We start from the raw sequence: 12,181 nt of genomic DNA on the forward strand, positions 1-12,181 counted from the left end.
TGTAAAAAGAGGTAAAGAAAAATATATGGAAATAGTGATCTCATTAATTCATTTTACACTGATTGGATATCTACTGTATACAAGGAGGGATTTTGTTAGGCATTAGAAAAAAAGAAAAAGATGAATATAATATGGTACTGATTATCAAGCAGTAGAGACATAAAACATATATTAGATACCAAATTCCACATCAGAAGTATGAATTAGGAGCTATAAAAACACAGAGAAGAAAGAGAAAATTAAATAAAATATGGGAAAATGGAGAATTTCCTTGGTTTTAAGGAAGACATACATAGGACTACTAATGGGAGGATACGGATTAGGAAGATTGAGTTTCCCATCACACTCAGCTAAAAGTCCTCTTCTCTCCCCCTCCTTAACAACCACAATTTTTGTATAGGAGATATAGTAAATATCAAAGAAAGCCATTAGAATAACCAAAAAATTTACAAAAGGCAGCATGCTGAGAAGCACATGTGAAAAAGAGGATTGGCCCATTCACTTTACAAAGTGAAGGATTTTACAGGGTGATTGTGTACATGGGACCATAACACCAACCAGAAAATCCACTGTCACCTTTATGCTTCAGTGCCCACCTCTTACCACATGAATGAATGTGGTCCCAAACTCAAGGCCCAAACTTTATTTTCTATAAGACCATTGAGGTTCTCATTATGCTTGGAATAGCTCCAAGATAATTAAGGTAAAAAATAAATAGACCAAGTTTATGTAATTTCATGAACCAACCTTCCCTTCATTTTGTGGTCTGCTTCACTGTAGGCAAAATTCAACTCAAGAATAAAGAGCAGCAAATGTTTTCACAGTGTGTCTACCCCTGGTTGCCAGCCAGAGCCATGTTTTCAAGCCCTGTGAGAGTGTAATGATTTGACTTTCTTCAGAAAGAGAAAATCAGCAAAATAGTTCTAGTTTTGTATCTACTCTCCAGTCCCCACCTTCACTTGTTTGCCTTTCTGTATATCTCATTTATGCATTTTCTCCAATACTTATTTTTCAGATTTCTAAAACAACCTCAAACATATCTATTGTCCTCTCATTCAGAGTAACCTATGGAAAAGCACCATGCCTAGAGGGAACGTGGCCCTCTGAACCTAAATAGCAACTTGGAAAGCCTGGTTCTGGAATAGAGTAAATCTAGAATTTGATTAATACACCATGTGTAGCAGAGCAAAGTGATGAACTTCTAAAAGATATTGTGAATTTGGAAAAAACAAAGCAGAAGGGATAAATTGTCCTAGTTTATGATATTATCACAAGCAGTTATAGTATTATGAAAATTAAAACTAGTCTCATTGAATAATAACAGATACAAACAACTAGGGGTCAGTTTCTGGAAAGGCCCCTAATAAAATCAAACACAATTTTCTATTCTTCTCTGAATTACATTTAAATTTATTCAAGAAAATTAACAACAACAACAGTAACAGGTGAATGAAGAGAAGAGTCTAATTTCCAAAATATTCATTTTGAAGAACTGCAGTTTCAGAAACTGATCTGGTAAGACTGGATCTTTTAGTTCCCACCTAAAAATAAAATCAAATGATCCAACAACTCCTCTCTCAAAAGTCAGGTTTGGGATCATATACGATACGAATAGTAAGTGTCCACCTCAGTTTGCACTTTTCCATGATTCAGTAAAAACTCTTTTTTAAAAATGTCACATTTCGTTTCTTGCCTCCTCTACCCTGTGAAGGCACTGTAGAGTTACTATTTATAGAAGTAGGAAGATGGTCTTATGGAAAGAACACTGGACAGATCTAGATTTTTATCCCGACTTTACTCTGCAAACTTAAACTAGTAATTTAATCTTGTTGAATCTAATTTTCTCATTTTAAAATGGGGACAAAAGGATTTTTCCTTGCTTTACTTGTAAGGTTTTCATGAGTATCAAATGAGATAACATATATAAAGTGCTTTTAAAAAGTATAATGTTTTTGTACACTCTTTACTAAAGACGTAATGAGGCACTTACTATATTTTATTCATATTTTTTTCAAGCTATTTTAAAACACATACATATGCTTAATTATCACACTATACTATTTTATCAATTCTTTTAAAGTAACCAGCATACACTAAAGCAGGTTAAGCTCATGGACTTTTGAGTCAAACTGCTGCTTACTAGGGCGAACCTCTTAGTCTACTTCTCAGTTTCTTAATCTATAAAAGGGTATATAATACTAGTACTTCCTGTTAGGACTAATCGGACTGTTGTGCATATTAAATACATTAAAATCTGTAAGGTACCTGGAACAAGGACTGTTGTACAGTAAATACTGAAAAATTAGTTTTTCTAAGAATAATAAGAATCTGAAAAGATATGTGAATCAGCTGGCATCTTTATCACCAGAAGAGTTAGATTTACATATCAGACCATGTGATACATTTACTCTCTCGGTGGGGACAGTGGGGGGGATGTAGTCACCTGTTTCTCTTAAATCCACTTATATATTCTATCCAAAAAGAAAAGATCACAAAAACCTGGAAATCCTAACTACCTTTTTTTTTTTGCAATTGTTCTCAAGAAAGAAAAAGGATATAAACAATATGACTCACTAGCAAGTGAGAGGATGTAGCCAAACTCCATATTCCAGGCTTCTACTTCCTGTAGGTGGTTAACTTTTTGATTTCACAATGCTTAGTCATAAGAAAATGGAAGCAGTGGTTAAAGACATTAAATGAGAATGTGGCCTCATAGTTCCTAGTCCAGAGATCCAAAATAATTTATTATGCCTGGAAAAGAGCAAAATAGCCTCATGGTCCTCAAGGACACAATAGAGCCCTGTCTTAAGAAACATCTTAGGTTTGCTCTTTATCTTATCAACCTGTGTTTCAACAACTGTCAGCTAAATTCTGAAGACATGACTGGGATATTAGTTATGCTTCTTATTGAAAACTCTAATTGTTTTGCACCATTTTTATCCCTGTATCAAAACACAGTAAAAAGTTACCTTCTCTATGGTAACTAAGCAACAAAGACATTTTTTTTTCTTCTTAAGGGTTTCATGAAGTTACATTTTTTATCTTTTAAGACTAAAATCCTTTCTTTTTCCTAAATAATCCAAATAATAACTAACACTAATTACTCTCTGGGTATTACTTTTAGTGTCCTTCATAAACTATCTCATTTAATCCTCACAACAACCCTATGGGTCAAGAACTGATATTAATTCTATTATACAGATGAGAAAACTGAGAATCATAGATGTTAAATAATTTGCTCGTGGGGATGCACTCAGCAAATGTGAAAGCTGGGATTTGAGCCCAGGTAATCTAGATTAAGAGTTCATGCTGATGTATACATGAGTATGAACCTCATGAAAGAGATAAAGAGCTAAAAAAAATCAATAAGGCTTGGTGACTGCTTAGATGTGGTTGGAGGGGTAGCTATGAAACATTCAAATAAAAGATGAAGAATAAGGGAAAGTTTAGAAAAGAGTGAAATAATCAGTTTGACCTTGAACATGTGATAAATTATTGAACAGCTATGTAACAGAGTGGTTAAATCAAGAACTATTAATCTGTCTTCTAGCTAGGGTCCTGGAGGAAAAATCATATAAATTTTTTAATTATAAAAATTTAAAAATATATTCTATTTATTTAAAGACACTTTTAAAAAGTAATAATGTCTAATAAAGAAAAGCAAAATTATTTATTTCTTCCACAAAGAGAACACCATTATGTAAAAAATATTTCTTGTACTCATACATATGAATGCGTACACACACACACACTACATAATTGTATTCATCTTAGGAAGTTAATGATTTGTTTTTCTTATTTTCTAGTAGCTGGCATAGGGCTCAGTATGTATGAAACAGTAACAAATATTTGTTGAGTCAATGAATGATCCCAAATCTATCCCCTTTTCCTCCATTTCCCCAGCTACCATGTTAAAATCATTCTTCCATGCTAGTCTAATAATCTTCAGGTGGTCCCATTGCCTCTAGTTTCATTTCCCTTGAATTCATTCCCTGAATTGCTGTCACAGTTATATTATTATTATTATTTTTATTATTATTATTATTTTTTTCGAGATGGAGTCTCGCTCTGTCGCCCAGGCAGGAGTGCAGTGGCATGATCTCCGCTCACTGCAAGCTCGGTCTCCCGGCTTCACGCCATTCTCCTGCCTCAGCCTCCCGAGTAGCTGGGACTACAGGCGCCTGCCACCATGCCAGGCTAATTTTTTGTATTTTTAGTAGAGACGGGATTTCACCGTGTTAGCCAGGATGGTCTCGATCTCCCGACCTCGTGATCCGCCCGCCTCGGCCTCCCAAAGTGCTGGGATTACAGGAGTGAGCCACCGCGCCTGGCCCACAGTTATATTATAAAATGAAAATCTTCCTACATTTTAATCATGAATCTTTGATGGCTTTTATTGCCTATGAAATAAAATGCAATTCCTCACCACTCAAGAGTTTTTCCAATTCAGTCCTAATCTGCTTTTCAGACCCGCCTTCTGTGATTCCTATCTCCACCCTCATCCTGTATCAGGCATTAACCTAGTCACATTAGACCACTTACAGCTCTCAAAATACGCCACGGAGCCTCACTCTTGCACTTCTACTCATGCCCCTCCTTCGGACTGAAATATCCTGTCCCGGTCTTCCCCATCAGCCAATTATTTGATTCATCCTTCAAAGACAAACTAAACAAAAACAAAAACTCTTCTGTAATGTCTTCTTCAAACCCTTTCCCTATTTTCCAGACAAATTAGTTGCTCTTTCTTGCATTTCCAGAGAAATAGTCCCTACAGTTACAACTACAGTTTTGTAAAACTGCAGATCCCCTGACCTCTTGCTCATAGAGATTCAGATTCAGTAGGACTCGGGTGGAGACAGAAATCTGCTTTTTAAGCAGCACACAACATCCCAGCCTAAGCAATGCTACTTCAGAGCCAGACTAAACTCTGGGTTGCTGAGCATTAAGCATTCTCCTTAAAGCCTGACTCAGAATCATACTAGTAACAATCAGAAGTAGAGCATGTTGGGCTCCATACTTTCAGGTATTAGCAAAGCCAATCATTGTTTTTGATATGTTCTATAGGTATGCATCCTGGGGAAGTAAAATCAAGCTCTGCTTCTTCACGTTGTTCAAACTAGCAGGGAAACAGAGGGATGGAAAACATAAAGCAAGACAAAAGCACACTGTTAAATATAAACAAAAAAAGAAAGGAAAGGACATGTGGCACGTAAGTTGACCTCTAAGTTGCCTCTAGAATATTGCGCTCATGGAAAACGAGGAGGTAAACTAACACAATGGAAGTAGTTATGAGCGAATATAATTTGGAGCCATAAAGGGCCTTGGCTGGTCCAAATCATCACAACTGTTTTCCTAGAATGGCGTCAGTAGTTCTAACCAAGTCATTTTGAACCAAATTCTTAAGATTTTTCCCATTAACAAAGATATGTGACTCCTTTTGAAGATTTCAGTTCAAAGCAACTCTAAAATCCATCCGCTTCTCTCTTGGATACAATATGCTCATTCAATGAGTAAGTGCCCAGAGAAGAAAAGTGCATTAATAGAATCTTTAGAATGAACAGCTTTAGAGACAGAAAGACTGTTAAAAGATCTGCTAGACCATTCTTCTTAATCTTTTTTATGAGTACATGTGGAAAATGATATTAGTATGGCATATTGGGGTAATGACATGAGACTGCTAGAAACTCAAAAAAGTGACTAGCAGGAGCTCAAGTAGTCCCAGACAACACCTAGGGATCAAAAAGATTAATACATCCTAGAATATCTATAATACATATTACTTGGGAAGATATAATTGATAAACTAATGCAATTCAAGATGAGAAAAATCAAGCCCTACAGAGTGGCATGACACCCCAGAGGCTAACAGCGTCACTTAGTCGAAGAGCTAGCTTTGGGTTTTCACGTGCCTCTTAACAGTGATGCCAATCAATCTGCCATTGAAAGTTCATCCATTCTGACAATTGTTGGAATCATTTCAAGAGATCCACAATTCATTAAGGCACTCAGCATTGGTAACAAACTGAAAAAAATGGTATCTCCTACAAATATCTGTACCATTTTCCAACTGTATTTAAATGCAAGTTGGAAAAATAAAAGAAAAATTCATGTCTTAGGTCATTGAAAAAAAGATAAAATATTAAAAGCTCTTTTAAAATGAATGGAAGAGGCTCTCAGGAATTAAGTAAGAATCTAAATTTAGGGAAATAAGTGAGCACTGCAGCAACTGGGTTCCCTGGGAGTACCCACACATCCAGGCTGCCGGGAACTTTGCATTTTCAGAGAGCAGAGAGTTTCATTAGTGACCACCAGCACAGAAGCCATGTGCAGGAAGGTCAGGACATGGAAAAGAGTTCACTAGAACAACATAAGTAAACAAATGACCCCTCACACAGGAAGGCAGCAAGCAAAAGTGTCTGGCAAAGATTTGACTGTGGGAGAAAAGGCTCTCCTGAGAATCTGTACCACTGGAAAGTCCAGACATGAATTTAGGATCAAAATTTGCACTGTTTACATGGTAAGGAAAATTACAAGCTGAAAGTTTTCCTTTCTGGACTCATTTTAAACTAGTTCCAGACCTGTAATGTCTGCAGACATGTGGCAAAAAGAAACACAGATTTTCCCTAGAGAAATGAATCCACAACCTTGGTATTTATTAGAAAAGTGCAAAGGATTGTGTTTTATTGCGAATACAACTTCAGAATCAATTTTAAAAAATCACAAAATACATTTGAACTAAGCCATTGCATGCAAGTGTCACAGAAATAATAAACAACAGAAACTTGAATATTGGAAATGTACAAATATAGGGAATATATTATAAATTTTTTAGAAAAATTATGTGTTTAAGGAAAAAAATTTTTTAAACAGGAAAGAGGTAAAAATATGACTAATCAGCAAGAAATCAGGCAGAATTTGAGGGCAAAGTTCTCCTAGAAGTAAAAAGTATAATAATTAAAAGTAAAAATTCAATGTAAAGGTTAAATAACTTGGATACAATGGAGTAGAGAATTAATAAAATGGAATGTTCTTCTGCAAAAGAAGAAAAAGAATAAAGCAATAGAGATAAAAAGATGCAAAATATTTTAAAAGAGTTGAAGACACAAGAAGAATAGAGTGAGAAAGTCCAAAATATCTAATCAAAGTTTCAGAAGGAGAACCCGGCAAATTTAACCAAAAAAAAAAAAAGTAATATGACCATAATTAATATCAGTCAAAATATTCTTTAAAGGAAAAAAATACTAATGAGAACTCTATAAAAATAAAGAATATAATAAAAAGAGATCACATTTGCAAATTTACATTGTTTAATATCATAGCCTCAAAATAAATTGCATATAAATTTTAAAACCTATGGAGAAATTGACAAATCCACCAACACTGTGGGAAATTTTTAATACATATCTCTTAGTTATTAATGCATAAAGTAGGTAAGGAAAACCAATAGGATGCAAATAATTTGAACAATAAAATCAACAACTTTGATTTAGTTGATATACATATACAGACACTTGCATTTAGTAATTGGAAAATATACATTATTTTCCAACACACACAAAAAAACACTTGCAAAAATGGGCAGTCTTTTTCAAAGAACTGATATCATACAGAACACATGTTATGACCATAATGTAGTTACATTAGAAAATGTGGCAGGGATTCTGATTCTCCTTTCTGTGCTGGGCATACAGTTAAATCACATTTTCACCCTCCTTGTATTTATGAGACTTAGCTCTGTCCTTATGAATGTGGGCAGAAGTGACGCATGTACTTGCAGGCCTGACCACAGAATATCCTGTGAAATCTTCCATACCATTCCTTCCTCTTCATCAAAAGCACACAGGGATACTTGTTGAGAATGTTGGCAATCTCAAAGGGAAGGAACTTGCTTTCTGTGTCATATATAGAAACATTTATGTTGGACTTCGAATGAATAAGAAATAAACTTGTATTGTGTTCAGCCCTCTCAAATTTGTTTTTTTTTTTTTTTTTACAGCTGAGAGCTTATCATGAAAACACATAAATTAAAATAATAGCTAAAAATAATTATTTCTGTTTGCAAATTTTTAAACACAATTCTGGTGATTCAGGAGTTAAAGAGAAAGGTATCATAAAAAATTTTAACTACCATAACTAAACAATAAATGAACCCGATGAAAGTTGGAAAAGGAAAATAATATCAAAAAGAACAGAAAGCTATGAAATAAAAAAAAAGTCAAGTACAGAAGCAATAAAATGAAGTGTTGGTATTTGGAAACATTGACAAACTGAACAAACCTCTGGTAAGATTGAATAAGGGAAAAAGTGATGAAGTAAAAATAAGCTACTAGGAATGAAAAGTGGGAGTACTGCAGGTATAACAGAGATTTTTAAATTAATAAGTGAATACTTTAAAAATTAAAAGATAAGAGAGACACTGATTGCCCTTTGTTCTGGACTGTCTTATCAGGGATGTCTGTATAGTGAACAGCCTTAGACAATATGGTATCCTCCTCTGCAGCAAAGAGCAGTTTAATTTATCGTCTAATATAAAGAAGGTAGTGTCTCTTTCAGAGCAAAAGGCAGGTTTACTTACTGCCCAATATAAACAATTCAGTTTCCCCAAGTTCAGGGTTCTCCTATAATGCAACCCATTACAGTGTATATGCAGGCATCCATCTGAGCCCATCTGCATCACCCCCATGGGACTTAAGAGACAAGAACTGATGCTAATACAAAACTCATGCTGCTTGCTCTTCCTTAAGTAAAGTCCTTTATCTCTGACCCAGGAGTTCGTGTCTTCCTCCAGCATCGTGGAACTCCATCCACGGAACTAACATGTTGGTTTCCTAAGTAGGGTAAAAATTTCAGCATCTTCACAGTTCTTGACCTTCACAACATGATTCTAAAATGTATATGGAAGAGCCAAGATAAACCAAGATCTTCTTATAGAGGAAGAACAAGTGCTAGAAAAGATGGACAATTCAATAATTAAGCTAGGACAAGTGTTATCCATGTGAGTATAAAATTAAATTGGATTGACTGGCGTGGTGGCTCACGCCTGTAATCCCAGCATTTTGGGAGGCCGAGGTGGGTGGATCACGAGGCCAAGAGATCAAGACCATCCTGGCCAATATGGTGAAACGCGGTCTCTACTAAAAATACAAAAATTAGCTGGGCGTGGTGGCAGGCACCTGTAGTCCCAGCTACTTGGGAGGCTGAGGCAGGAGAATCTCTTGAATCCGGGAGCTGGAGGTTGTGGTGAGCCAAGATCATGCCATTGCACTCCAGCCAGCGACAGAAGGAAACTCCATCTTAAAAAAAAAAAAATTAAATGAAATTGGATTGCTACTTCATATCCCATAAGAAATTAATTTCAGATGGAGTACAGTCTTGAATGTGAAAGAGGAAAATTTTGTAAGTTTTGGAAGAAAATAGAATAGAATATGTCTATGACTTCAGGTTAGGAAAGACAGAAAAAGCATCAACCATAAAGTAAAAGATTGATATACTCAAACACATAAAAGGTTAAACTTTTGTTTCACCCAGGGATTTTTTTAACTGTTAAAACAAAGTTGAAAAGGCAAACCAGAATCTGAACGAAGATTTTTGCCACACAAATAGCTAACAAAGGATCAGTAACCAGACTATTTATCAATTCCTTAAAAAATCAAGATGAAGGTGGCAAATAACCCAATAGAAAAATAGACAAAAATAGGAACAGATATATTTTGGAAGAGAAAATATGAATGAATGTCCCAATAAACATTGGAAAAGAACATGATGTCATTTTAGTAACCAGAGAGATACAAATGAAACCACAATATACCAGTTTATGCCCACATGGTTGGTAACAACACTAGAGTCTAACCTACTCTCCAGGTGAGAAAATAAATTGGTACAATCATTACTATCTATGATTTTAACTCCTAGGTTAATTCTCTAGAAAAGCTTTTGCACAAGTTTCCAAGAAACATGTACAAGAGTGTTGGTAGCAGCATTGCTTGCAAAGTCAAAGACCAAATGTCTGTCAATAAGATATTGGATTGTTAAATGTGATACAGCATATTCATAGAATGGAGAACTAAACTGTAGTGAAAAATGAGCAAACTACAGCTACATATTACATGGATGGATTTAAAATTTTTTTTTTCAGTGAAAAAAAGTTGCTGAAGAATACTTAAAATATGTATCAGTGGGTATTTCTGGGGAGAGACAAGGAAACAGCAGTAGATGCAAAGGGACAGATAATGATCTTCAATAGCATCAATAATATTCTATTTCTTAAGTTGAGCAATGCTTTCAAAAGTATTCATTTTAAAATTATACTTTGTAACTGACATATAACTCTCATATTTTCATAATAAAATGGGGAAAAGAGACCATTAGAAAAGAAAACTATTTCTAAATACATAGGCTATTTACTAAATAAGCAAGTTTTTAACTTCTGTAATTGCTTAGTAAACTTGGTAAAGGACAAACTCTTAAGTGAAAAATTCTTCTATTTCTGTTGTCTGAGGGACAGAGTTAAATTTATCTGGGCCTTTCTTCACACAGAGGGCATTTTCTTTTTTTTCTTTTCTTTTTTTTTGAGACGGAGTCTCGCTCTGTCGCCCAGGCTGGAGTGCAGTGGCGCAATCTTGGCTCACTGGAAACTCCGCCTCCTGGGTTCATGCCGTTCTCTTGCCTCAGCCTCCCGAGTAGCTGGGACTAAAGGCGCCCGCCACCACGCCCGGCTATCTTTTTGTATTTTTAGTAGAGACGGGGTTTCACCGTGTTAGCCAGGATGGTCTTTGTCTCCTGACCTCGTGATCCGCCCTCCTCGGCCTCCCAAAGTGCTGGGATTACAGGCGTGAGCCACCGCGCCCGGCCACAGAGGGCATTTTCAGTTGCTGTACCTTATTGCAGGCGGGGGCATGCATAAGGAAAGACTTGGCTGTTGGGAGGGGCGTGTCTTACACCTTAGGAAGAATCCTTAGCTTTACTTTCCTGTCTCTCCTGGAGCTCCCTCCTACCCCCTAGCTGAGTAGGCCAGGTTTTGGTGCAAAATCTCCCACATTGGCAAAGTTCCTGCATATGCTGCGCAGTATGTGCCTTGAATAAAAATCCTGAAGATTAGGTGGTTCAGGCTGCATCATCCCAAAGCAAAGAGCACCTCTTTGAAGCTCACCTGCCCTGAGAGAGGCCTTTCGACTAATGGTTGATGGTATCTGTACTTACTTTACCATAGCTCCAATTACAGGATATTGTAATTATGAGATAACTGATCTGTATTGTTTTCTAAAATTAATCCGTATCCCTGATTTGCAAAAGATCAGAGACTGGATGTTATTCACTTCTGTGTGCCCAGTGTGTATAGTGTCTGGCACAGAGTATGTAAAGGATTTTTGTCTAGAGGAGTTGAGAGACAGTACTTACAGATTTTATACTTCAATCCTAGGTTTCCAGAATGTTTCCAGAGATTTATGGCTTCTTTGTAAATTTTCTGCACACAGGAAGTAGAATCTGCCTCAGAATCAGCTAAATTTGTTATTCAGGTCTTTCTCTTTCCTTTGCTAATGGCTTCATTCCTAAAACATATTCATTTGTTTTCACAGCAAATACAAACTTCGCACCCAGTGTGCATAAGGTAACAGGCATGCCAGTAGGAATAAGAGACATGTCGGCCTTCAAGGAGTTTTAAATTTAATGGAGAAATATTAATTCCCCATTAATATTAATATGAAGTTTAGACCCTCATTTAAAGACCCTCATGTAAAGGGCAGATACTGTAATGCCAGACTGTCTGGGTTTGAGTTGTGGCAACATCGCTCATGAGCTGTGTAACCGAAGGCAAGGAAAATTACTTTGTTTTGTTTGTCTCTGTTTCCTTACCTATACAATGTAGATGATAACAGTGTTTATCTGGAGTGTTGTGAAAACGAAAGAGTCAATGTACAAGAAACACCAAGAACAGTCCATGACACATCATAAGTGGTATAGAAATCATAGCTGCTACAATGAAGAAAACAGCTTGATGGGAATGGTGATGGTGGTGATGATGATGGTGGTGATGATGATGCTTCCCTCTATAGATAGTCATCCTTCAGTATCCACAGGGATGATTCCAGGACTCCTTCCCCCACTTGTATAATAAATCCATATATGTTCAAGTCTCTTATGGTGTACTATTTTCATATTACCTATGCACATTCTCTTGTATA

The sequence above is a fragment of the Pan troglodytes genome, chromosome 3, assembly GCF_028858775.2.
Source record: "Pan troglodytes isolate AG18354 chromosome 3, NHGRI_mPanTro3-v2.0_pri, whole genome shotgun sequence".
NCBI classification, from domain to species: Eukaryota; Metazoa; Chordata; class Mammalia; order Primates; family Hominidae; genus Pan; species Pan troglodytes.